This window comes from Nasonia vitripennis, chromosome 2 (assembly GCF_009193385.2).
Source record: "Nasonia vitripennis strain AsymCx chromosome 2, Nvit_psr_1.1, whole genome shotgun sequence".
NCBI classification, from domain to species: Eukaryota; Metazoa; Arthropoda; class Insecta; order Hymenoptera; family Pteromalidae; genus Nasonia; species Nasonia vitripennis.
The window spans coordinates 31,042,602-31,069,270 of NC_045758.1; the positions used below are offsets into that span (position 1 = coordinate 31,042,602).

General features: G+C 45.8%; 1 protein-coding gene and 2 non-coding genes across 9 annotated transcripts in view; 1 reads left to right on the forward strand and 2 right to left on the reverse strand.

Moving 5' to 3' along the window:
- Positions 1–26,669, forward strand: part of LOC100122131 (zinc finger SWIM domain-containing protein 8) — a 61,975-nt gene that overhangs the window by 761 nt on the left and 34,545 nt on the right. For 5 of the 7 annotated variants that reach the window (XM_032597368.1, XM_032597370.1, XM_032597371.1 and 2 more), the window contains exon 1: positions 3,204–3,648. The gene's annotated coding sequence lies outside the window, so the exon portion shown is untranslated. Of the gene's footprint in view, positions 1–666; positions 685–2,936; positions 3,649–26,669 lie in introns of those variants that run through there. The other 2 variants (XM_032597373.1, XM_032597372.1) reach the window with 2 other exon arrangements.
- On the reverse strand, positions 9,990–10,061 carry TRNAD-GUC. Its single transcript has one exon. It is a non-coding gene; the product is annotated as a tRNA-Asp (tRNA).
- Positions 10,659–10,729, reverse strand: TRNAG-GCC. Its single transcript has one exon. It is a non-coding gene; the product is annotated as a tRNA-Gly (tRNA).

Genomic DNA, 26,669 nt, shown 5'->3' on the forward strand with positions numbered 1-26,669 from the left:
ATGTGTACGAACGCATACGTATATATTCACGCCCTGTCGGAGCAAGAGAGAGACGTGAGTGAGTGGATGTATACACGAGAGTGTACGTACGCATACACATGCATGCATAACTCAGACGGCCGTACGCGCAGCGGAATAATAATAACATAGCAGAGGATGCTCCTGGCGAAGCTTCTTCCCCAAGTCGCGCTTACATAAAGAGAGAAGAGGAAAAAAGTGGGTGTGCGGCTCAGCTGTGCGCGCGCGTCGTCGCTTGCTTCTTTTCTTCGCTATAGCTCTGCGTGTGTGCGTGTGTGTGGACCGTTCCGGTTTTTGCTAACGTGTAGGAGCCGCGATAGAAAAGAGCTGTCCGGGGGACTGTACTCCAATTCGCGCGTTCATTTGTGTATACATACATGCGTTCGTCGTATACATACGGTAAATTCGTTGTTATTGTTTCGTTCCTTTAAATCGTGCCCCTTTGTTTACGCTGCGCGTCGGGATCGAGTTTCTCGGACTCCGATTAGGCGTACTTACGTACATCAGTCAGAGTGTTTTACACCTACGTGCGAGCTAAACAACAGAGTCGCGATTCCTCTTTGCAGCTAAAGCTGCTCTCTTTGTTCTGGCCGTGGGTTTTGTCAAAAAGTTGCCAGTCTTTTTTGCTCTTCAAGAAGAAAGCAACAGCGCCGGGTAGGAGATGGAGTAAGTGGGAGACAGCGTGTGTCTGTGTGTGTAGTAGTAGTAGTAGTGTGCCGAAAGTCGAGAGAGAGAGAGAGAGAGAGAGAGAGGGGTGTCGTCGTATAGCTCTCTCTTTCCCTGTATGGGGTCGGGGTCGTCGCACGTTCTTGACGAGTCTGTCGACCCGCCAAGGTCCTTCTGATGCGCGATGTCAGCGGACGGATAGTACCTAGAATGTTTTAGTTTTTTTTTTCCTCGAAGGGGTATTCTCGGAGTTTGCGCGGCTGTGCTCTTCTTGCGAGGGGGTCGGAGACGATGATGCGTGGGATTTCGGGAATTAGAGATAAACGATGCTTGGATTATTCCGCGCCAACAGTGCTTACTTAAAATATTGAAAAATAAACTTTTTCGGCGTTTAGCTTGGTTGTTTCGTAAATTTTCACTTGTCAAGTTTTTGAAAGGTAGTTGCCAGTTTCATATTTTTGGCTCGAATTGGAGCATTGTTATGCTGCGGATTGCGAGATACACTTGCAAAACTTGGTTGACATGCACAAGTTACGATAGCATATTTTAAAGTTGTTTAGATAAATACAGTTTCTCAAACTGCTATTTCAATCATCAGCAGATGTTTTATTCTCTCACTCGTCGATATTATTTTTATTAAGTTCAGAATTTCGCTAAAACTTGGCTATAAAAGCACGTCGATGCGTTCCTCGCAGAATCGCGTTGAAAAGTAAAAGAGAATCGGCTTACAGCGGAGAGATAGAGCGTTGAAGCGAATGAGAAGAGAGAAAGAGAAGAGACGGGTGAATAAGCGCGCGTGAACCTAACCTAGCACAACGATTGAGCCAGTGAGACTCTTGATGCGCTTCTCTATCGAGTGCAGAGCGTAGAACTCGTCAAGTTTGATGCTGTTCTGAAATTTCTTCTTTCGAGATTGCATTGTGGAATGAAATTGATTAATCAGTTAATTGCGCTTGGTTGAGTTTTTTTTTGCGGATAACGCGCGTGGCCTGCATTGTGTTGAGATAAGACAAAGAAAGTGGCTTTTTGTTTACATGCACAACAATGCTTAGCGTTAAACAATAAAATAAAAGTATCTCACGCGATAGAGCTCGCGATAGAGTGAGTTTAATCAACATTTTTCAAGCCCAGTAGTTTTAGAGATACCGAGCTTTTTAAAAAATTGCTTATCTCGTTTACGATATCGAGATCCAGTCACCTCGAATTTTTTTCAAATTTCACAAAACTTTCGTAAATCGCAAACCTTTCACCGCTGCGTCCAATTGGCGAAAGAAAAACTTGCACCGCATCGATTTTTCGCGCCAAGTACCCGGGCATTTTCGCTCTTTTTCAATAATTAAGGCTCTAAAGCGCGCGCGAGCGGGGGAGGAGCTCTCTCTCTCTCTCTCTCTCTCTCTCTCTCTCTCTTGCGCTGTGTGTTCTCGCCGCCGCCTGGGCAGGAAAATCGATTCGGTCGAGCCGAGCCGGGAATCAGCTGTTCTACTTTTTGCACGCGTTAACCACTTGGCTCTTGTATACCCACTCGCACAGGTGCAGCAGGGTAGGCCTTGGGGATTTTCGTGGTATTTCCAAGGATTCGAGACATCTGAGATATCGTGGCGCTATGCCAGTCCGCGTTAAGTTTTCTCAATACTCGAATGAAGCTGTATAATCGGATACATTATAGAAAGGCCGAATCAAAGGGTCGATAAAATGAATACGTTATCTCTCTCACTTTCCGCGTTTCCTTTGAAAGCTCAACGACGCTTCAGCATTTAATTAAAATGCCTTTATCTCTAATGCAACCACTAAAAGACGACACCCGCAGCAGATGAGCATTTCGCGTAAACGCACATCGCACGACCATCGAGCACGGAGATATGCGACACGGCTATGTCGACATAATTTTTTTTTCGACCTTCGCCGTGAAGGACGCGAGCAATTAGATCGTTGCCGCCATTATATCCTGATATTATTAAATGTGTATTATTGTCGTTATTGCGCTGCTGCATCGACCCACGATGTGTGTATTCGAATCGAAGAATCTACGTTGTACGATTGTTGTTGTGTGTAAGGTAAAAGTCGGTCAGGTACAAGGCTCGTCATTGAAATTTCGAGAATTACCTGAGCCTATATCGAGTTCGCGGAATGAGTTTGAAGAATGCTTTGTGCGAAAGTTAATTCAAGTTTGCCAGTCGGGAGTAGATGGGATGGTTATCTTGTTTTTCGTTTGTTTGAGCGAACAATAACCAGACTGTTTTGTTTTTCCACAGGTCCAAGCTCGTCGCCGCCTAGTCCCAACGGAAATCATCTCCCCACCCAGCATCGGCACCAAGTTAGAGCGAGGCTTGTCGAGATCGCGGACGTCGGTCCAGGGCCGGCGTCGCGAGTCGATCGCCGAGGTGGCGGGCCAACGTCGACGAAGGTGGCTGCATCTCAGCCTCCAAGCATCAGCGCAGATCTAACGCCGCGCAGCAGCATCAAGTTCGTCATCACGACGCCAGTCGCAGGAGGGCTAAGGACAAGGCCGCGAGGCCTAGTTCGCTAGGGCCGAGGCTCGCTTCAAACTGGCGGGCAACCTGGCGCGCTCCCCCGTCGTCGTGGGCGGAGGAGGTGGCGGCGGCGGCGGTAGTGGTGGTGGAAGTGGCGGTAACAATAACGGCGGAGGTGGTGGCAGGAATAACAATGCCGGTAACGGCGGCAACAACAACGGCGGGAACAACAGAGCTGCCGCGGTTGCGGCGGCTCACGCGGCTGCCGCGGCTGTTGCCGTCGACGGGAACAACGCAGCCGCTGGAGCTGCCGGTAATGCTGGACCTATACTTGACTGGGAGGAGAACGACAGGTTCTCGTTCGAGGACTCCGACAGATTTGAAGAGGATTCGCTCTGCAGCTGGAGCAGCGAGCCCGAGAGCATCTGCAACAATTGGAGGGGCTGGAAGAGACCCATCACCGCGTTTGGCACGTCCAAGAAGTCGGCTGAAGGTGAGTGTCGCTTGTTGTTTATATTCGTACACAAGTGCATCTGGTGTGTATAGACATTGCCCTCTTTGGCGAATAAAATTAATCCGATGAATAAATCACGCGGTTAGTCACCGCAGTCTAACGTCCGTAGCCCTCCTCGTCCATCTGTTTCTCGTGTGACATCACCCTGTACCATACGCCTCGTACATACACACTACACATCTAGCTATACACATAAACGAGTCTGCAAGGTCGGCATTTTTCTGTGTCGACGCATTGGCGAGTCGGTTAGCGTCCACTCTCCCGCACACTGCAGGTATATGCTATAGTTTCGAGTACCCTTACACATCTCGGCTAGGAATCTCTCCTTGAAGGCATATCTCGTGTTTCTGCGCTTGGCTGTTAGCGCTCAATAGTACAGCTATTCCAAGCTGACGAGGAAAATAGATTTTTTCCCGTGAACTACTATCCTATACACATAGCTTCGCCCCATTCCAATTCCATTGATAAAGTCGCGCGTTAATTTCAAGTTCGCGAGTAGAGAGACGACTGATAGCTCGTCTAAATCAGCCGGTAACTCTATATCTCTCTCTGGAGGCGCTACGTCGTTAGGAACCGCCGCGGAGACGAAATGCACACCTCACACAGCTATACGTGGCTGTATACATTCCAGTCTCGGGAGAAGAAGACGACGTCGGAGATAAGGAGAAGAGAGAGGGGGTAAACAAACTACGTTTGGCGCAAGATTCCAACAGTAGCGCATATAAGGAATCGATGAGCCTCGAGATCGCTGCTTCTTCTCTCGCTGCAAAAAAATCCAGCCACTTATTCGTGCGCGCGGTGCGGGAATTGGCCATGTAGGCACTTTAGGAGGAGCTAAAACGCCGCGAATAACTGCCGAGCTCTGAAACAAAGGAAGAAGGGTGGCTGCGATGCCAGCGACCTCTTTCGGGAATGAGTCGCGAGAGAGATGCTGCTGCCGCTGCTGCTGCTGCTGCTGCTGCAATCGATACTTTAGACATTATACGGAGACTCGGATGAATGTGTGTGTGTGTATTTTAACGAAGCGTAGGTATATACAATCGATGTGCTAATGGCGAAAGACCCTAAATAGGGGATATGCAAATGCGCTTCATTAACATACACAGACGCGGCTCGCTTTGCCGAGAGGGGATTCTTTCCTTCTCTCTCTCTCTTTCCCTCGAGCCTTTGGCCGCTCTCGTCGTTTCTTTTTCTTCCGATCGGGTCCGCCTACCCTCTTTCGATTGATTATTCGCTGCGCTTCGAGTCGAGGGACGCTATAGTTAATTCTCAAAATTCCAAGACCCAAGATATCGTGGATATAAAACGCGCAGCGAACGCATTATTCCGAATTGTACCTACTATTCGGATTATCCTCGCGTATACGATCAACAGTTTGAGATCTCGAGTATAGGACTGTTATATACACACGCGGCGTGACCAAACATGCCCGCATACATACTCGTAGTACAGGCATGCGTACACACGAGACGCATCGGCATGTGACGCCCAAGATTCCGCAGCTGCGGCGACGATTAACTATTCTAATGACCGCAGAGCGTGAATATATATATATATATATATATATATATATATATATATATATATATATATATATATATATATATATATATATATATATATATATATATATATGTATATATATATATAGAAGAATTTATACTCCGGATTCTGCGCGCTGCGGCGAAATTGCGCGAGAGAGGAGAGAACAAAAAGTCCTCTAATTTCGCGATCTCTTTCTCTCACTCGCGGAATACAATTGAGCCATGAATAGCAAATGAGCGTGAGTCTCTCGAACGATGATATTTCTCTTTCTTTTCTTTCGCTCTCTGCGCAGCGAGCGAGGCTCTTGTAATTTATTTCGCGCGCTTTTCCTTTCCGGAGAATAATGCGCGAGGACGAAAAATACGAGAGGAAAGAGAGAGAGAGAGAGAGAGGGGGGGGGGAAGTCGAAATGAAATTTCACCCCCCGGCAGCAGCGACTCGTTATCGAGTTGGACGTGCCGCCGCGGTTGAGGCTGCGACTTTGCGTTAAATTTGAATCGCGTGGGTTTTTATTCAGATAAATAACAGCTTTTTTCTATACACTCCGCGAACGTTGCCCTCGAGTTATCCGCTGATGTTGCATCAGATCTATTCTCGAAGCAGCCCATACGCGAAATTAGAAGGTCCCGTCGTCGTGGTTTATATGGCAGTGATTGATGTCGTCGCCAGCGCTGCACACATCCTAACACACTGCGCGCGAAATCATGGGCCGACTAACTAACTTGTTTCGAATTATCGCGACGTTGAGTAACGGGTTAATTCCTCTCGCGGCGAGTTTTCGCTCCTACCCTTCATTACCCAATGAAATTACATTTCCCCGCAGCGGTAATCACCTGCTCCGCTTCGCACAAACTTCTCCTCCTTCTCCCCCCGATGAAAATAACACAGCAGCGCATTATGTGCGTGATTGTCCTTATTGTCGAAATTATCGGACGCGTCTGTAATCACACCGGCGAATAATAAGGCCGAATCTCGAAATCGGGACGACGCGATGAAAAAAAGTGAGGATAAAGAGCCGTTACGTTGGGAAACAGTGGGATACATACTCGAGCGAGGGAAAAAAGAGACAAGTTTATTCTCGATCGCGCGCAGATAGCTACATCATCGGCGATCGTTAGCTCGTCCAATAATGAGCAATAAATTCAATTAAGCGCTCGGCGGGGGTCTCTCTTGACTTTTTTTCCTGGCGCTTATCCCGCGCGTGTCTTGCGTTAATTCCTACAGGTGTATCTCTTCGTTAAATCGATTGACTCGCTTCTTTTTCTCGACTCTTTTGTCGTATACACATTCGCAGATATCAAGTCAATTAGGAGAAACTCTCTTGCGATGATGTACGAGAGTTTTTCAATGCAACGCGAGCACACACACCGCATTACCGTCGGAAATGTTAAATCGCATATATCCGAGTAGTTCGATGTAATTTCGATTTCGCGCACAAAAAAGAACCGACAGGCGAGATGATTATCGCGTCGAATTTATCTCAATGAACGAAAATTGGCGGGAATAAATCATCGGATCGAACGCGAATGTATAGAGAGAAAAATAAAAGTCCCAGCATTGCCAGCTTTCCTTTTCGATAATATTCGCGCGCTGCAGTAATCTCGTTGTGATCCTGCGCGCGCAATTATCCGCGCCCGTAATAACACATCCGAGAGCCCATTTTAATACATTCGCGCACAGCCACGGGCGCTGACTACATACCGCGATCTCGCGTAAGATCAACCTTGGCTGTACACACACGAGTGAGAGAGAGAGAGAGAGAAAGAGACTTCGATAATATCCCTCTGAATCGACGTGGCTCGGCTCTGACCTCGACTTCTGATAAATCGGGCTCGCAGGCCTCTATGCAGTATACAACATACTCTCTCGCTAACCGAGATAGATTACGTCTACTTTACGCGCGTCTGTATGTACGTATAACGATCGTTATGCTCGGCGATGCTAAAGGGTTGTTGCGCCGTTGCCGCTGAAAGGGCAGATGGCGGGTCTAGAGTCGGCCGGCGCGATTAAAATGCGCGCGCCTCGATTCGTTCGGGTTCTCGACTCCCCGGCCTTGATTGTGAATTATATATGCATATTACGCCGGCGCGCGCGCGCGCGTTGGCCTTTTACTGCATCTCGGCCGTGTGTGTACCTTTTGCGCGCGAGAGGGAGAGGACGAACAATGAACCATTTATCTGTGGCGTTTGATCTTGAGGCTTTTAAGGCCGATTGTTGCATGCGCGCGAGGGATGCGGAGAGGCTGGGCTGTCGCTTATATTGCTCGGGGGGCCCCGTGGCGAATATATATTCAAATTTTTACGTCGATCGATCGAGGGATCTGTCGATTCGACCGCGGCGAACGCTTATAATTCACAGTTACGTGCGCGCGACGAGTATTTTTTTCCTCCTGCGTTCAAGTGATATTTCGAGAAACTCTCCAAGACAAGGGACTGTTTGGGAAGGAATAAAAAATCCAGCCGCCATCCTGTGGCTATATTTCTCCTGCCGCGTCGTGAACAATCGTTTGTAATGCCTCGTCTGGAAGTCGAACGGCTATGCTGGTGGGTGAACGGACTGACAAAAAGGAGCCTCGATAAACTCTCTTTCTCTCTCTCTCTCTCTCTCTCTCTCTCTCTCTCTCTCTCTCTCGCGACCAAGGGAGACGAAACGAAACGAAAGAAAGAGATGATAAATAGTCGGCAGTCTAGACCTTCCAGGGTCTTTATGCCATCCTCTGAGGACGAAGACTTTGTCGTTCGTTGAAGGAGAAGATGGTGAAGGAGGAGGAAGAGATATGGAGAAGAGGCAAAAAAAAACGCGCTGACGAGGCAAGCGGACAGCGACGTCTCGTTTCGTGCATTTAATTACGGATATTTAGGTGGTAGTATCGACGCGTCGCCGCTCTGATATCTGCAATTTTAATTTGCGCGCGGCGATTCAATATCGAACTGTTGTTTTAAAGAGGATGAGAGCCGAAGGTTCTTATACCTGGAATTGATCGATTGTACTAAAACTTTTGAGAAATTCATATATGGTTCCCCTTTCGACTCTCGAGAAACGTTACACACAAAGACTCGCGCGGACATAATTATCGCGAATTCAATTCTTGGATGTGCACCTACGTATTTGTTTCGCATATTAGCGATTAGGCCGTATGGCGAATCGTCAGAACCGAACGTAATGGATCTTACCGCTCAGACACTCACGAATACACACATAGACAGAAAACAAAACACTGATACAAGTTTTTAGGAGTAGGGGCTGTGGCGCATTTGGCATAGCCACAAGTGAGTCAGTCGGACTCTGGCAGTTCAGTAAAGAGTATACTCCGTAGAGGACGTCGAATGTATTTTATCTTCTCTTTTTCCATGACGCTTGTTAAGAGTATTTTGTCAAGAAACAAATCAGTTACAGTGCTGCTTGTGCCAAATGAAGCAGTGTATCGTAAAGTTTATTTTTTAACGTGAATGTTTTATCTTTGTACAAGGGTTCCGGACACATTATTAATAAGCTCGATGTACATACGTAAACCAGATCGTTATTTTCCCACGCGTTGTTAAACAATAAAGACCTTCGGTCGTGTCAGTACATGCAATCATCGCGTGCATTTACGTATAGTAGCGCAAAAAAAGACAGACGCGAGCGTTAGCTTCGGGTCTCGTCGTGCGCCGAACAATAGAAGTGCCTACCTACCCTCTCTCTATACGCAATTACCGGGAGGCTTACCCGCGCCCGCCGGCGCGCGAGGGTGCAAAGGGGCACTCTTTTCTCTCTTTTCCCTCCTTTTTCGCGCAGCGTGTATCATTAGCGTCGCTCCAGGGCTCTCCAATCGATTCGGAGTTAATCGCTCGTCTAATACACGTGAAATTAAACTTTCCTCCCTCTCGCACTTGGACTGCGTTTAAAGTGTGTACGATTTCGCGACGTGCGGTTTTTCAAGTTTTTCCAATGGCGAGCCACTCGAGTAGACAGCTGTGCGATTCTCCCGCTTCAAAGACATCTAACAAAGCAGTAGGCAAATTACCATTCATTTTTCTTTCTTGTTGGGATTGATTGCTGTTAATTATACAATGCTGTTAATCATTTTCCAATGATTTACAAAGTTTTTTATTTTCCGCTTAACATTTTTGAGCAATCGCACTCTAAGTGTTTTGATCATTTTTAAAGTTATCCCATAAGAGCCTGTGTATAAGAGCCTAACTTTGAAGTCAATTATTGCAAAAACTATACTGACAATCGATCTAATATTTTACCAACAAGTGTATCGCATGTTTATTAACAGATTTTAATTGTTTTCAAAACATTCTAACCATTTTCATTTGGGTATCGAACGTCCTTAATGAATATATTATATGAAATCATAGTAAAAGAATTATGTAATATATTGAAGTAATTCTTTGATCTTTAAAGTTAGAAATCATCTATTTTTATTCATTTATCGCCATCATTTCATTGTTACTTATTGTATCACCGTTTATCATTAGAACAATTTATTTAATTATAATTAGTATTAATAATTATTGGAAATTAAATTAATAATTAATGTATTTACACGTGACAAGGTGAAACTCAAATATTCTCTTTTATACTAGACTTTATGCCGAGTAGCATCATAGAAACGGAGAATCTCTGAACTCTACGAGATTCAGTAGGAGACTAAACAGCTAGCGCATAGCGTAATTTTTAAAATTTATTTAAACAAATTTGTCCTTTGAAGGACTTTTCATTGAATTTGTAGCTAAAGTATTAAAATAAGGTTTTTTAAAAATTGTATCAATCAAAACAAAAATAATCTCTCCAGCGGGGAATCGAACCCCGGTCTCCCGCGTGACAGGCGGGGATACTGACCACTATACTACTGAAGACTTGTTTCTATCTCAGAAACTAGTCGAGTAACTAGCACATCAGTAAAATCCTAGCTTGTGTTGTAAAATTTTTAATTTTTATAGGATTCAAAAAAATTAACTGTTTAGGTGCTAATTTTAACTATATAATATTTATTTATACTATTTACAGTGTCAGCTTGTGAAATTTGCTGTCATGTTTTATGTATCAAGAATTACATTTTTCAAACGAATCTTGGAAATTTACAAATGTTCCCGAGTTAAAAGTATGTTAGTTCAATAGCTTGCATAATTTGTCCCGCAGAATGGTACTCTTATCATTCGTTCATAAACCAATGATAATATTTACGTAATTTGTTGAAAATTCAAAACAAACGAATTAATTACATAATTGTGGGGCATTTTTTATATGAAGAGAATATTCTTGAAGAAAGAATCATTGAACCAATGAGAGATATTTATGAAATACTATAAACATCTGATGTTATCCTATGTGATCGGCCCCCGAATAGAGCTTGAAAATTATCTCGATGACCTCGAAAGCTAAGGCTAAATCATCCAGACCACAGCAAAAAAGTGTTAAGCCTGATGTAAAATCATTTGAAAGCAAAACAAAAATGCATCGGCCGGGAATCGAACCCGGGCCGCCCGCGTGGCAGGCGAGCATTCTACCACTGAACCACCGATGCTCGTGGCATTCACATTTTAGCTGTGTTAGAAATGTGGATTTTCTATTAAAATGGACGTATTTTCATATGCGTCAAGTGAAAATTACTTTTATTTTGACGAGAAAAGCATAAATGTTTCAGAACTTTGGGAATTCTGTCATAACAAGTATTTTTATGTGCTGTATGCAAAATCACGGCATAATTTCTCTGTTTTTCTTTCAGCTGACGCGTGGTTACAATCGTTGTAATTGAACTAAGCCGGAGAAAATATACATCTTGTTTAGCGGCCGTATAGTAATTTGCGAATAATCCTAAGGTCTAGACGAGACCCCTTTGAGAGCTGTTGAGCAGATCGATGCTTGCTATTGCACGCACGTTCGAAACAATCAAGTGCAATTACTTGTGAATTATAAATTATCGAGAAAATTATTGTGTTGCTTCGGGCTATAATTCAAGATCTTACTTGCAATAAGCTTAAAACGAATTCACTCTGGACTTTAAAGGTATATTTCAATAAGAATAACTCTTCTGGAATTGTATGAGAAATTCAATAATTGAAATTAATCATATCTAGTCAAGTGGATGATTATAAGCAACTTTTTTGTTGAATACTCTAAGACTTATCTTTTCTTGATGAAAATTTCCAGAGCTTTTCACGTGCAATCCGATAACACTTCTATAGCAAAACCAATTTCAGCGATGGTATTTATCGCGTGTGACTAGAATCCATTTGGCAGTGCTGTGGAAAAAAGCGAAAGACCTGAAAGCGTGAGAAGAAATAAGGAGGGAAAAGAATACAGCGACATATATATTAATGCATTCTTGCTCACATCTCATACGAAAGCTCGCTTTTTTCTGTGAGCTTTTGCATATAAGAAGCAGCGGAGCTTACTTAAAAAAAAAAATGAAATATTCAGAAGCATATAATTTTTAAGAATGTTTCATATTTACATTGCATACACATAATATTTGGAGTAAAAGCATTATACATACTCATTATTATGGTTCATCAAGTATATTACAAAATGAGCTATTAAACCTTCTTAGACGCACATAGATGATGAACCATAGACTGAGCTAAAGCGATCAACCAACACTAAGGCGCGTTGCACGTCGATTATACCAAAAAGGCATTATAGACCCATATCAATCTCCCCCAACCATTACTGCAGTATAAGCCCAACCTGTGCGTGCTCATGAACACACATGCGCTCGACTCGCTTATTCGTTCCTCTGTACGCCCGTGTGAACCTCAAGCGTAATTCAGGCTTAATATCATTAATTAAGTCCGTCTATAGAAAGCCATAACTCTGTCCGCGTGAAGCAGCGCTTTGTACGCTGCTACCAGTTCGCGTGCCACCTTCGCGTCGAAACATAAACAAGAGGGCGAGAGATAGCGAATTTCACTGCGAAGGAGTTAATAAGATCGTCGAGGGTTTATAATGCGCGGGGCGAAGGAGACGCCGAGAAATTCAGCTCTAACAAAGAACCCAACGTCGTCGTCGATCTCGAGATAGAAAAGCGCGCGAAATTGCCTGCCGCGAGCTCAAGATGCCGCGAATATCGGCAATTTGCGCGCAGCCTTTGATGTGTCTGTGCCATATGCGGGTGTGTGTGTGTGTGTGTGTGTGTGTGTGTGTGTGTGTGTGTGAAGATTATATTTTACGCTCGGCTTTCTTCTTCCGCTAGACGTATATCGTCGCTCGCTCGCGCTACCTTTTTTCACGGCAGCTTTTCGGTTTAATGAGGCGAAGAACGGCTGCAAATGATAGGAAATTGGTTCTTATCGAGCGATGTCTATATCTAATGCACATGGAGACTCTATGCGCCAAGTAATAAGCGTCGATGAGTTATTGAAATATTGCTAGTACGTAGAATTGAAGGCAAATGGCATTCGCAGTTATTGCGAGTCAATCAATTAGTCTAAACAATCGCAAAACAGAATTAATCAGTTTTATGAGCAATAAGTATGCTTTTCGTACATAATGCCGTCCTCCGACAGAAAGCAGAGGCTGAACAGCAATTAATTACCCGGATTCTGCTATCGGAAGAAAAAGACGCGACAGAAAGCAACGGAGAGAGAAAAGGCAGAAGTGAGAGATCTTTCCTCGACTGATCTAACGAACGACCGTAGAGAAGAGGGAGAGAAAACAGAAGACAGTGATACTCTCTCCGGAGGAAGGAAGCAGCTTAAGGGGTGTGAGTCGCGCGCTAGGAAAAAAGTATATAGAAAAAGGGGTGCACAGGCCGCGATCATCACTGTATTGAGATGTATCCTTGTTCGCGTATATAACAGCTCGCGAAGAGAGGAAAGAGAGAGAGAGAGAGAGAGAGAGAGAGAGAGAGAGAGAGAGAGAGAGAGAGAGAGAGAGCTCACCAGTGGCCGGTCGCCATGGCAACGGCATATCGATTTCTCCTAGTAGCAGTAGTCTCTCTCTCTCATCGCGGCTCCGGGCCTAATACTCGTTCGAAACGATCCCCGCGCTATGACTGGGCGCTGATACTGGATTCCAGCTGGAGCTATCAATGCGATCGGCGGGCCTCTTATGTGCTACAGAAGAGACGAGCGTGGGAGAGTATGACTTATCCGGTTGCGGAAAAGAGGCTGCTGCTGCTGCTGCAGTATAGGGGCGCTGAGTGTCGCGTTGGATTCCCTTGATTGGGCTCAAGTACTTTCGAGAGAGAAGAGGCTTCAATTAGACCTGGACTTTTTGGCTTTTGTTTCTTTATAGGAATTTTCTTTGTGACGAATTTCTTTTTTTCCCCCGATGACGACGGTGCTCGCAATTTCAGCAATTGAGATTTTTTCAAGCTTCGCTAGAGCGATTGAGAGCAATTAGACTGTAATCTTCTCGTTAGCGTGTAGTCTATTTCATCTACTACGTCTAATTGGACTGCTTATTGTTCTTGGTAATTAACGTAGACACTCTTTTATGTTTCAGGTAAGCGAAACAATCAACCGTGACTTCTTCCGCTGAACTACTCGAGTGAGTAACATGGACTTTACGAGCGTATAATGACTTTGCTTGTTCTCAGTTCTAATAACAAATGCGAATTCTGAAAGATCAGATGCCATCGATTTTCATGTATCAAGTCTCGTCGGCGTGTATAATCGTCGTTCCGGTATATTGCTAAGCGGCGCCGTCTCCCGTTACTATATACGGGACCATCTGTTCTTGCGTGCGCCGTGAATATGAATTATAAGGGTGAAAGTGTGTTTTTTAAGTATAGGCATTCGCGGACGTAATTTTTTGCACGGCGTGCATTTCGTTATGTGGGACATCGAGATGTTTATCGAGTGTGCGTTTTGTACATTACGCGCGTTATCTTTTCATTTGGAAAACGTTCGATTTATTTTCATTTTTCAACGGCAAAAGGGAGAGAAAGAGCATGTAGCAGTCGCTCGACGTTATCATTATTGTAGTCGTTATTATTCCGCGCTTGAACCTTTTTTCCATATTTCACAGCTGTAATGCCCGGGCAAGAGAGAAACGGCGAAAACTCGGTTCCACAGCTGCATTTACTCGAGGTTCAACGGTCTTTGAATTTCACGCAGCGATCGCGCGATTCTCTTGTCTCTATTCACTTTTTTATCTCTCTCTCCCATTGATTCCAAATTGTCTCTTTCACAAAGAAACGCGAAAATCGTTAAATAAAAAATAGAGAAAAAAGCAGTTTCTCATTTCGCGCTTTATTAAAAAAAAAGAGCCTAAGTGTATTCCCCGGTGTAAAATTTTCCCATCAGAAATCACGTCATCGTCCTCCTTTTTTACGTATCAATCTTCGCGACTTGACGAGTATTCTTCCCGAGGCTCTCGAGAGAAAAGAGAAAGAAACGACAGGTATAGAGACGAAGGACGTGGAGAGCAACGTAACGATATTTCCCAGGAAAGTTTTCCGGCCCGATGCAGTCATATACGCGGCGAAACTTTATATATTATACGAAAAATCAATATTTATTACCGTCCCTAGTAAATATAAGGGTATACGGGAGAGCGGCAAAAAGAACGAAAAGAGATTCCAGACCAATAAGTTATACCCAAGCTGCCCGGGTCGGAGTGTCTTCCACGTCCAGCAGGGCAGCTTGAGAAATTGTGTTTATTAAACGTCGCGCGCGTTGAGTTTCCGAGATTTTGTCGTCGTCGGCGCAGCTCTTGTACTCTCCCGTACTACCGTTATCGCGAACAGCTAATACACACGTTTCGCTACATAGCTGGATATTACCGGATTATTTGATCACTGATAAGATTATTGCTCCAGTTCGTAACATTTGAATCGTCATTATGCAACGACTCGAAAGTGAATTATTGGCACACTTATAAATTATATACGCTTCTTTAATTCAAACGAAAGTCTTCTGGCGCAGGGAAAAAATGAAAGCAGTAGAATTTTACAATGACCGCCGAGCCCAGCAGCAGAAAAGCCGCTCAAAAAAGCGAGAGCGAAGGAAAACCGTTCTAAATTCGTCCGTCCGCTGCTGCTGCGGAAAAACCCTTCAAAGCGAATGCGAGCCTTTGAAAACGTCGAGCTGCTGCTGCTGCCGGTCCATTCTTTATTAGTGCCTTTGCCGCTGGTACACGTTAAAATCTCGAGGTGACTCGTTTTCCAGCGCATGATTTCAGAGACGGCCGTTTTAAATAGTACGCTGAGGGGATTACGGCGTACGCTATACCCACACAGGTGTACTATACGAGGAGGATTTTTAGCTCTAGGTGGCTCCTTAATTAGACTCTATATTGAGGTCCGCATCTAAAAACTAAAAGCACCAATCGATGATCATACGCGTACTGTTCGACTGAAACCGAAACAATTATCATATCCCACAACGCGCAGCAACGCCGAACAATCATCGAAATTGTCCCCACATTATGCAGTATCAAATGCGCAACCGACGACACTCCCACTCGCATTTCGCCCAGCCATTATGCGCTGTACCCTTCACATACACGCAGGGCACGTCGAGGGGAAAAACTGTCTTCGCGACGCGCTTTGTGCATCGCCGGACCATAACGAAGGAAAAACCGCCCATCGCGTGAAAGGACGCGCTTGACAAATCGCCGGGAGACTGGCACGCGGATGTGTGTACGGGGAGTTGAAAAATATAGCCGCGAGAAACGGTCGTTCGAATCGAATTACACTGGGCGGCGAGTTTCGGAAAAATTGGTTTTCGCAATAATTGCAAAAAAGCGAATTTTTCCCGCTTGTACAGCGTCTACGCAAAGAATGTTTACAAACTCGTTCCGCTCGGCAGTGAAAACGTTCCTCCGACAGGTGCGCCAGCTGATCGGCGTCGAGCCGAGAACGAACGAACCGACTCAGCTGCGCAGAGAGAGAGAGAGAGAGAGAGAGAGAGAGAGAGAGAGAGAGAGACAAGGTCGGCTTTGTGCCCCAGGTGCAACTCGTTGCTGCATACCTGTGTGTGTACCCTCGGCTTTTTTCGTATTCAACGCTATAATAATCGTTCTCTCTTTTTTATACACACCTCCTCGCCGTCGGCTGAACATTATACATTCGCGCGCGCGCGCGACGTTGTTCGCGGATGGATTTCGTGCGGTAGGTCAGAGTCTCGTTATATATACGTGGCGTAACGCCTTGGTTATTCTCGGTGTCGCTTCTCGCGCGCTTTGTTCGTCGCTTTGCGCCGCTGAGTATAGAGCTAGGCTACTCCTTTTTCTCGCGGCTGTGCAGTGCGCCTCTCCTATATCTTGGAAAAACGTCTTTATGGGTGTCCGGTTGTAGCGCGAGTTTATTTCGAGAGATGCTGGGCTGCCTTGCGTTTTATATATGTATGTGTACATTCGGCGAGTAGGCGCTGAAATCGGATTAAGTTCTGCGTGTGATGTTGTCGGCGAAACCGGTTTAAAGGTCAGCATCACCGAGATTCGCTGCTGCTCTCTTGAGCGAGAGAGAAGAACGAGAGATGGAGGAATCTAAATATAGAGATACGCATACACGCGTGGTGGGTTAGGCGTGTTTTTGAATTTGCTCCTTCGTATTTCAGTGGATCTGATGCAGGGAAGATTTTTTTTTCTTCGAGCCCGTATACGCTCTGCGGTCGTGCACTAGACCTTCCGCGAAGATTATTATCCATCCCCCTCTCCTCTTCCTGGCTCTTATTACCGAGGGTACAGCACCGAGTTAGCAACAAAGGCTCTCTCCGCGAAAATGTCAATAATCTCTCGCGGCTATACTTCTACCGCCGAGTTGTTTGTTTCTCCTCCGAGCGAAGCATCATCTGTTCGGAGTCTCCGTCTCCTAATCAGAAAAAAATACTCGGAAAACGTTAAAGAGTCTCTCCCCTATATCAATTTTCCCGTAACGGCTTTTTCCCATTCCACCCCTTGAAAATTCTCCGTGTATAAACCCGCAGCGGAGCAAAGTCCGGAGCGAGTGTAGCAGAGAGAGAGAGAGAGAGAGAGAGAGAGAGCTCCTTCGTCTCTGAATTTCTCATTTTCCCATCGATTCCAAGAGCAGCATCCCCCCTCCTCTCTCGCGACGAGTTTAACGAACTCGTCGTGTTATTTGCCTGGCTCGGCGCACACCTGGTCGAGAGGAACTGCCGCCGCTGCTCCGCGAAATATATGGAGGCGCCGAGAGTTTGTGACTCGGTATATACGAGAGCTGCTTTTCGACGAAAAGAGAGAGATGTCAAGTCGGAAAATGCGTTGCTAGGGAGAGTAGCGAACATTTATAATTAATGCGATGGAAATTTCGGAGAGGTTCGTTAAAAGTGAGCGAAGCATCTTCGTTGCAATTAAAAAAAATGTCTAGAGACACTCTCTCCAACAGCTGACACGCAGCACGTGTTAAACGCACGCATATGCGGACGATGTATGCGCGGCTTCTCTTCGCACAGCTGATCCTGGCCGGAAGAGAAGACGAGACGCTCCGATCGTAAACTCGCGTATTATATGCGCGTACGGCTCTTGTTTCGCTGATTGCAGTCGTAGACACGGCAGCTGGACGAAGGACGTGTCTCGAGGATGTTTAAAAACGCCAATAAAACTTTCACGAGACTGTACAGTCACAATCGCGCTCGGAGTCTAATGACGCGTGTTCGCGTCGATACGACGAGGCTAACAATCGCTCGAAATTCTCACGCGGCTGCGGCGACATCGTAAATTCGCAGTATAGCGGCTCTGATCGATGAAAGGGTGATTGAACTCAATCTGTATAATTCTCGTAAGAGCCGTCGCCGCTCTTTCTCTGTGTGGGGAGAGCTGCTGCTGAACGGCTGTACGGTCATTCAATTCGCCAAGCGGCGAAGGAAGGGACTTTGCGCTGCCGCTGCTACACTCCGGTGTTGTCGAGTGGAAAGAGCTTCTGGACTAGCTATTTGCGGAGGTGTTGAGAGAGAGAGAGAGAGGTTCAGTTCGTTTTGTTAGTACGTAAAAGGGAGGACATTGCACGAGGCTTTAGTAAATCTCGTATTATACTTAGATATTTTTCCTCGTGTATGTGAGTGTACACGCAACGTAAAACCAACGCAGGCATCGAGCAAACGGTCGAAAAAATCTTATCTCTCCTATACGCGTAAACATCGTAACTACAGTCCCTCTTCTCTGCTGCGCGTGCGCCATTTTTAAACGGCCGCAGCTTGTGTGTATACCTGACCCAACTCAAACACGACGTCCTTCCCCCGGTATTGGAAAAAAGAGGCCCTCGGTTTCTCTCTCGTGTGTTTTGAAAAAATTAAAGGACCGACGCTCTCGTGAATACACACACACACACACACACACGACCGTCGTCGAAAGTTCGAGAACGGACGCGGAAGTGCGGCAACGTCGCTCTCGCGAGCCCCCAGGGGCAACGAACACAAACGGGAGAGAGAGAGAGAGAGAGAGAGAGAGAGAGAGAGAGAGAGAGAGAGAGAGAGAGAGAGAGAGAGAGAGAGACGCAGTGGGAGGATGGAAGAGCCAGCGACGCACCACGTGTTAACTAGTTCTGTGAACGCGCGCGGATTCGGAAATATATAACAAAGAGAAAAAACAATAGACGGATTTCGATCGTTTGAATTTCCCGCGCGCGAAACTTTCTCGTAGCCGAAATTCGCGCCAGAGTCACTCAAACTCATCGTCGCTCTCTCGACGTCGTCCGAGCTTGTTAGCATTATCAGAGAACTTTTAATTCGATAATTCGCAATCCTATTACAAGCAGCCTCTCGCCTCTCCCCCTCCCGATTTCTTTATACACTTTATTATAGGGCAAAACTTGGCCTAAGTAGATAATGAAAAATCCGCTCCTCGCACGCGCGCGGTTTCCTTTTGTCTCGCTCGTTTATACAAGAGTCTATTATTTTCCTCAAGATGTCGATCCTTCCTTCCTTTTTCTTCCTTCTTCTTCTTTTCCCACAAAAAAGCACGAGAACGCGAAACAAAGAAAACCGCGCTCACGCATGAAAAGAAAGCAAACGCATCTCTCGCTGGCTTCTCTTCGAGTATGTGCGCTGCAGTGTCAGGTCGCTCGCAAGACGTGCGTGCAGTGTATAAGCTCTCTCTGGCGAAGAGAGAGAGAGAGAGAGAGTGAGGAGAATATGGCACAAAGGAAACCGCACATCGAGTTTCGCGCGTTGCCGCGAGAAATTACACGTTCTGCCGTAGTTTCCGCGTTACACCGCGAGCGAGCGTCTTATTCGACGTTGCGAAATGCGATGCTATACGTGGATGTGCTTCGTACTTTATGTCCTTTCTTCTTCTTATACTCAGCCCTTCGCGAGCGAACTTCCCGTGACGCTCGATGAGAACTTTCTTCGAAGGGGGAGAGAGGGCTTTTTTCCTTTGTTTGATGTACGTATTAATGAGAGTGCCGTTGGTACGTTGGTATTGAAACAAACTTTTTAGTATATCATTATTTGCATCCCTTAGCCGTAATCGAAATTAAACTCTCCCCGCGATCCACTCGAGCAGCAGCAGTCATACCTCTCGAATTTCTTCGCGCGCGATTTCTCCACCCTCTGCAGCCCCGTACGCACGTACACTCTTACAAACCGAAGCAACTCGTGTAGCCTCTGGCGGTGCCTGGCGGTTCGCGCTTCAGATTGCTGCCAGTTCGCTCGCAGGTGTATATAGCTCTCCACTTCCCTCCGTCACGCCCTTCGAGCTCTGCGCTGTGGTGTGACTTCCTCGATATCTCTTTTTCTCTTCTTGGCTTTGTACGATTTTCTCGTCCAGCTCTTGGACCCTATTGTTTTTTTTTCTCGAGGATGTGTGTACGCTTTTTTCCTCCTCTTTCTCTGAGGTTTCCGGGACGGTGTGTGTAATGTGCTTCCGCGTTCCGTTGTCGTGTTTCTTTACCTGGCGGAGAGTTGCGTCGTCGTGCGGTTGAGATTCGGGAAAAAAACAGCTCGCGAAAATTCCCAGAGAGACAATCGATCGAGCGGCATAAATATTCAAGTGTCGACTCGTCGCAGTTTTCCTCAGCTGCGCAATATCTTCCTTATCGCCGAGAGTCGCGAAACTCCTTTTTTTCGCAATCACGCAGTCTTTTGTCCCGTGTCTAGCTCTCCCTTTTTCGATGGTGTACCGAGTTGAAAGGGACTTCCACATCGGGGAGAAACCTTTGACACGAGGAGGTGCGAGACCCTCTTAAACATCGCTATTCATTTCTATTCTTTCTCTCGCGGGGAGTATGCCGCTCATCGTTTCCTTCGTCTCTTCGCTGCGGAATTTTTCTTTCTCTCGTTTTTTAAGTTTACATTCGCGAGATAACATTTTTTATAAATGTTAGAAAACCACTCGGTATATAACAGCTAATCCCATCAATCAAAGCCAAAATAGCAAAACGCGTAGAGCTATACTTTCGAGATTTTCATCGCCGCGCATTAAATCCCGGAACTCATCTATACCTGACACGTTCCGGAGCAAGAAAATGGGCTAATGACCTTCTATGCTGCTACGCCTGCGAGAAATAAAAGCGCAAACTGGCTATTTACAAACCGTTTGCGAGCGAGTTCCCTATACCTATATACTACACACTCGCTGCTTCCATTTTTAATCGTCAAAAGGAAGCTTCTCTCTCTCTCTCTCTCTCTCTCTCTCTCTCTCTCTCTCGCGGGGCGCGGGCTTCGGAAATGAAAAAAGTTCGGGATTTTTCTCATTTAAAATGCCGGGGAGAAAAAGACGAGCCGGTTAGATGTATAGTCGAGAGAGGATATTATTAATTAACGACGCTATACTCGCTCCGAGAGTTTTTTTCTCTCTTCAAAAGTATTCCTTTTCGATTCGCCCTCGTCAAAGCCTTTCGAGAACAGCTGATCGTCAGTGTACCGTAGAGTCCTCGAGCCCAAAAATCCCGACTAATCAACGAATCCTCTATACTCATACACATGTATAGTCAAATCGAATCCGAGAGGGAAGATCGGCGCGCGTGCGCTAATTAGCGAACTTGCAAAGACGCTTATACGAGTGTGTGTATATAGTCGGAGCTGCTCGTTAAGCCTTCGACTCTGTGGGCTGTGTATACACGTGCGCACGCGCGAAGTTTTGATTTTGGTTCGGCTTTTAATTAACTAGGAGAACGTTGCGCTGGATAGACTATATAACTATATATTCTATAGTCGAGAGTAAAGATCGACTCGGCATTGTGTCTGGTAAACCGATTATAAAGAGGAGTGTAAATAGCTTGAGAGAGAAGATACCGACCAATTGTCTCGAACACAAACGAGCTTCTTCAAGACAATAGGCTCCATTTGCATAAAACCTTAATCATCCTAATTCCCCCAGCCGCATACACCGCCACACACACACATACACCCCGAATAAATCATCATCATCCCTTTCCGTCAATATTACCGGCCGATAACAGCCGTGACTGCTACCATGCAGCTATACGCGTATAATACACACAACACGCATCCTCCTCTCCCCGCGGTCCAATGATTGATAAATTAATCATCGCGTCCGGCGAGCACAATATCCCGTGCGCGCGCAATTAAAGCCGTGTATAACTATACATACACACACTCTGACCCAAATCACGCGACTAATCGCGCCGTTCCTTGATTTATACCGTTGAGTAGTTCGTCGCCTACGCGTATACGCGCACTTTCCAGTTCTCTCTCTCTGTCTCTTTGTTGTCGTCGTCGGATTTCTCTAGATATATCCACCTCCGTGAGAGCGGAGACTTCTTTTTTATCGCCTCGAGAGAAGGTGTGTCCGCTGCTTTTTGCCGCTGCGCGGTCCAGTCCGGAATGCTGTCTTTTAGGAGCAGCAGCGTCTCTGCCCCCTTTTTCGGATCGACATCATCAGGCTCGCCTTTGTTTGCGGCACGAGCCTCTCTCTCCCACGCCGGGATTGTTTTTTGCTCGTCGTCGACTGGACGACCGTGAAAAATCGCGCGAAAAGTGTTTTCGCGATGAACTCGATTTTACGTCCAGATGTATATCGAGTCGCTTCGATTAAGGAAAAAAAAGAATAACGACGATTATTCGAGAAGGCGGATCGAAGAAATGAAAGAGAGGAGGGAAAGCCTGCAGGACAAAGAGGACTGCACGCACGCGTCGCTTATATAAAGGAGAGTGAAGGGAAGAAAGGAGAGGCTCGATAACTAGTTGGATTGTGCTCCTTCGTCTCGCACCTACTTTGAACGAACGGCTGCTGCTGCTGCTGGGGGTTTGCGCGATCGACTTTGTTTACAAAATAGACCTTCGGATGCGGGCTGTGTAAAGTTGCCCAGGGAATTGCCTTCCGAATAGAGGATCGAGAGTTCGATCGCTTGGCTTTTGTGCGCCGCGAGAGTCTTGGATAACCGAGGAATATAATAAAGGATCGTAAAAATGCTGTATACTGAAGTCTTTGACCAAGAAGCAAATCTATTTATACGTGCGCGTCTGCGGGTCAACCAAGAGAGAGAGAGAGAGAGAGAGAGAGAGAGAGAGAGAGAGAGAGAGAGAGAGAGAGAGAGGGAGAAAGAGAGAAGTTCGCTGTCCGCAAAGCTCGACTCCGACCACGATTTTATTATTTCAGCGGGTATAAGCTCTCGTGGTTTCGCTCTGCTCTAAAGGCGACATCTCCAACTCGTTTGAAATTTTTATTATTATACGATTTTAAAAAACAGAATTAATCAACACTCCTGAAACCATTTCCAATCTCGATAAACATCGCCTATACCATACCTTCGTGCAGTCTATCCGTTATCGGGTATACGCATCTGACGGATTTATGCGCGTGCCGATTGGATATTTAATTGCTCGGAGGGTAAAAAGTGGCCGCGGATCGATCGGTCGATCCGATATACCCATAGCTTGATTGATACGCGCACTTTGTTTTATATTTCGACGATGCCGGCGTGCGCGAGATGGATATCGACGCTACTGCTGATGCTGCGCCGGATCATGAATAATACAGCATTATTCCGATACGCGGCGCTTAATTTAATTTTCATCGCTGACGCGTATCAATTGCGGAAATGCATATTCCGCGTGATTCGTGAAAATTTACGGTGTACGTGCTCGCTGCTGTCGCGAAAGCTTTAAAAATGGTACGATGTGTCATACGTATAGACATGGCACTATATACTAGCGGTTCTCTATAGATTCGCGCGTCATCGTACCGGCGAGCTTCCAGGAATACTCGAGCGGTATACACGCGCGAACGTTGATTGCGTGTCCGGAAGCGGAACCTCGTACGACTCTCGAATTTCAGACCTATCCTCGGGTGTCTTCGGATTGACGAGGAATATCTGTCGAAGCTCCGATTAATTCTCTATGTTTGAATGAAATGCGGAGTATATAATATTAAAAGTGCACTTGGCGATGCACGAATTTTAGTATATATAGCCGGAGAACCGTATATAGTCGGCTTAATTTCCGCTTTGTTCCACCCCCGCACAGCTGGAGGGCTCGTGCCAATTAAAACTTCTCGGCATCAGTGCAGCTCCGATTCAGTTTTTCCGCGAGATGGAATACTAATATTATTGTACTTCTCCTGCAGTATACTATATACAGTGTCTCGCCTGGTAATTTCCAGCGCTATCTACAATTTCACTTGGTATACGTATATACACAGTCGAAGTCGTATACAAGTTAACTTTGAGGGCACGTGTAGAAGTTGCCGTTTGCGGAGAGAGAGAGAGAGAGAGAGAGAAAGAGAGAGCTAAGCTTGCAATGAGCTTCAGCTCACTTCGATCTCGTTAGTGGCTGAAGGTGTCATAATTGTCGGAAGTTTCTCACACGATGAACGACGAGACAAACGTTTCTTTCCTAAATATCGTTTTAACTCGATTTCGCTGATAGTTCCAGCTAAATCTCTCCCAAAAAGGGCGAATGAACGACTCGCTCGGTCGATAGAAGCGCTTTTTGCTTCGCACAAAAGAAGCTAAAGCTCCTCTTTTATCTCCCCCGCAAAAATTATATATGACTGCACTATATACGCACACTCCATCTGCTTTTCTTTTCCATTTCCTTCTATCTCGCGCGGCTCTATACAGCAGCACGCGAAGATACACACAAAGACACGCGCAGCGCAGACAGAGGCTAGCTCGGCGAAATTAAATGCTAATGGACGATAATGATCGTCTGCTGCAGCTCTTTCTCTCTCTCTCTCTCTCTCTCTCTCGGCGGGGCGCGTGATAATGCACCGTGGCGAATAAACCTTTTAGCCTTTGTGGATGATTCGCTCTCTGGGCATCGTGCCATCGCGATATGAGATTTTGAGATTCTTCCTTGCGATTTCTTTTCGCGCATTCTAATGGCGAAAAATGAAAATAATTATCGTTATACCCTTTCGTAGTAGTGTATAGGGCGATTTTAGCTCGTTTGGAGCACTGCCAGGTATCGCCGTCCCTTTTAACCAATTTCTTACGCGCTTGTCGGGAGTCATTTTGCGTCGCGCGATGACTGTCGGTTACAATAAGACGCGCGTTAATTCGAGCTGAAAAGGTGCTGAATTCGAAGCGATGATTTTATATCGCTGATGTGTATACTGAGTAATTTGAGGAAACGGGTTTTGTCGACTGTAACTGTTTTGAGCTGAAAAATAGAAAAATATAAGCTAAGAGAGCGTAAGCAAAGTCATCAGAAGCTCGTTATTTACCCATCGACGTGCGCACGTACGTCCAATCTATCTCGAGTAGAAATTGCATAATTACATACATCGCGCAGCGCATGCGTTTATTAACTCCCGTTATTTTTGTTCTTGTTTCAGGTGAGTTCAGTTCATATCCACCTCGATATACACGTGTCGATGCGCCGACGGCTGGTAAAGTATAGAATATCCCCCTGCACATCGCATATAGGCGTATTCAAATCCGCGACTGCGTTATTTTATTTCATATCCGGAAATTCGACTGCACAGCTCCGCGGTGGTATATAAATTTTAACCAAGCTCGCTGCGCGCCGTCGGAACAAAGCTCAAAAATTGCGAAAACGCCTGACGTGCGCGCATACTGATATATCCGAAAATCGTCGTACCCGCACAGGTTTTATCGGAATCCGATATGCGCCGCGCAACGAATTTCATTTTCAAATCATATACATGAAGAGATGAGACGGGGTGAAATCCTGCTCTCGGAAATCGCGGCCATTTCCTCCCGTAAACTGGCCATTATCCTAGCGGCTCTCTCCCCCTCTCTTTCGCGAGTGTGTGCACTTTGTATTTAAACGAACTGCCGCTTCTGCTTTCCGTTCGCGTCGAGGAAACTCGCTCGCGAGAGAAGTGTGCACACAGGGTCGTTCTGTGCGGGGATTATATTTGTTTCGCGTTTGTTGCAAGGATTATGTCGATGTTCCGTTGTGTGTAATGAAGTTGTTGGTTCGTATGTGGATTAGCCCGTTTTGTGCTAATTTAAAAATACCCACCACACAGTGGTGTCAGCTGGTCTGATCAAATTTTACTCTCTAAAAGTCGGAAAGTCAGAAACGACAATTTTTATCGCCCTCACGTCTTTGCAAAAAAAAAAGAAAAAAATAGGGAAACTCGATCCAGCTCTTGTATAACAGCACTTGTTAGTAGCATCCAAGAGATTTTTCGAATCGACTGAAATGGCACGTTGCTGGCGTTATAATGGCCCCTTTCGCAGACACAACGCGCGAATCTGGATTCCGAGAGCTTTATTCGACCATACACACACCTCTCGTTTACGCACGTTTAATACAACCATATTCCGCAAAGCTTTTACAAAAGAAACTCATCGTTCCTCTTCGATTCATCAAGTTCGTCGGTTATTAAACACAAGCAAACTAGTTATATACCATGAGGGAAAAGTCCGCGTCGATCGAAGCCCGCAATCAGCCCTGTCCCAAACAAAAAGAGAAGCAAAAAGAAAAGCATCAGCCTTCATCCATCAGAGAGAACCGTCTCGCAATTATGCTCTCTTTCTCGTTCAGTCGGGCGCGACGTGACTGCGCGCCTTTCGTTCGAGGCAATAATTATTCCTCGTTTGTTTACACGAGGCGGCTGCGCCAGAGCCAGTAGTACAACATCGAGAGACGCGTGTCGCGCACCGCAACTGCCAATAATGTGCTATGTGCCGGCTCTCTCTCTCTCTCTCTCTCTCTCTCTCTCTCTCTCTCTCTCTCTCTCTCTCTCTCTCTCTCTCTCTCTCTCTCTCTCTCTCTCTCTCTCTCTCTCTGATGTGAGTTATATCGAAGCGTATACGGCCCGCGATTAATGAACGCGTCGGTGTGTCGGTCATTATCGTTGCGCGGAAATATGAGCGACGGATGCTTACGATATTGCCAGGATATGTACTGGTTGTTTATTGATAGGGTTGCGGAGTTATTGGAGCGTGCGGTATTGGATATTTTTTGCTCGAGATGGTCTTAAAATTATAGCCGACGTTCTATGAATAACTATCGCTGTCGATTATTATTAGTGACTCTTCCCGATGTAAGCTAAATCTATTGAAAGAAATAATCCAACCGCACAATAGAGCCGCGGAAGTTTATGCAGTTTCGGCCATCGTTGCAGTATATGTATACGGAAGGAGCTGTACTAACGCACATGTATATGCGGGCGCCTCAATG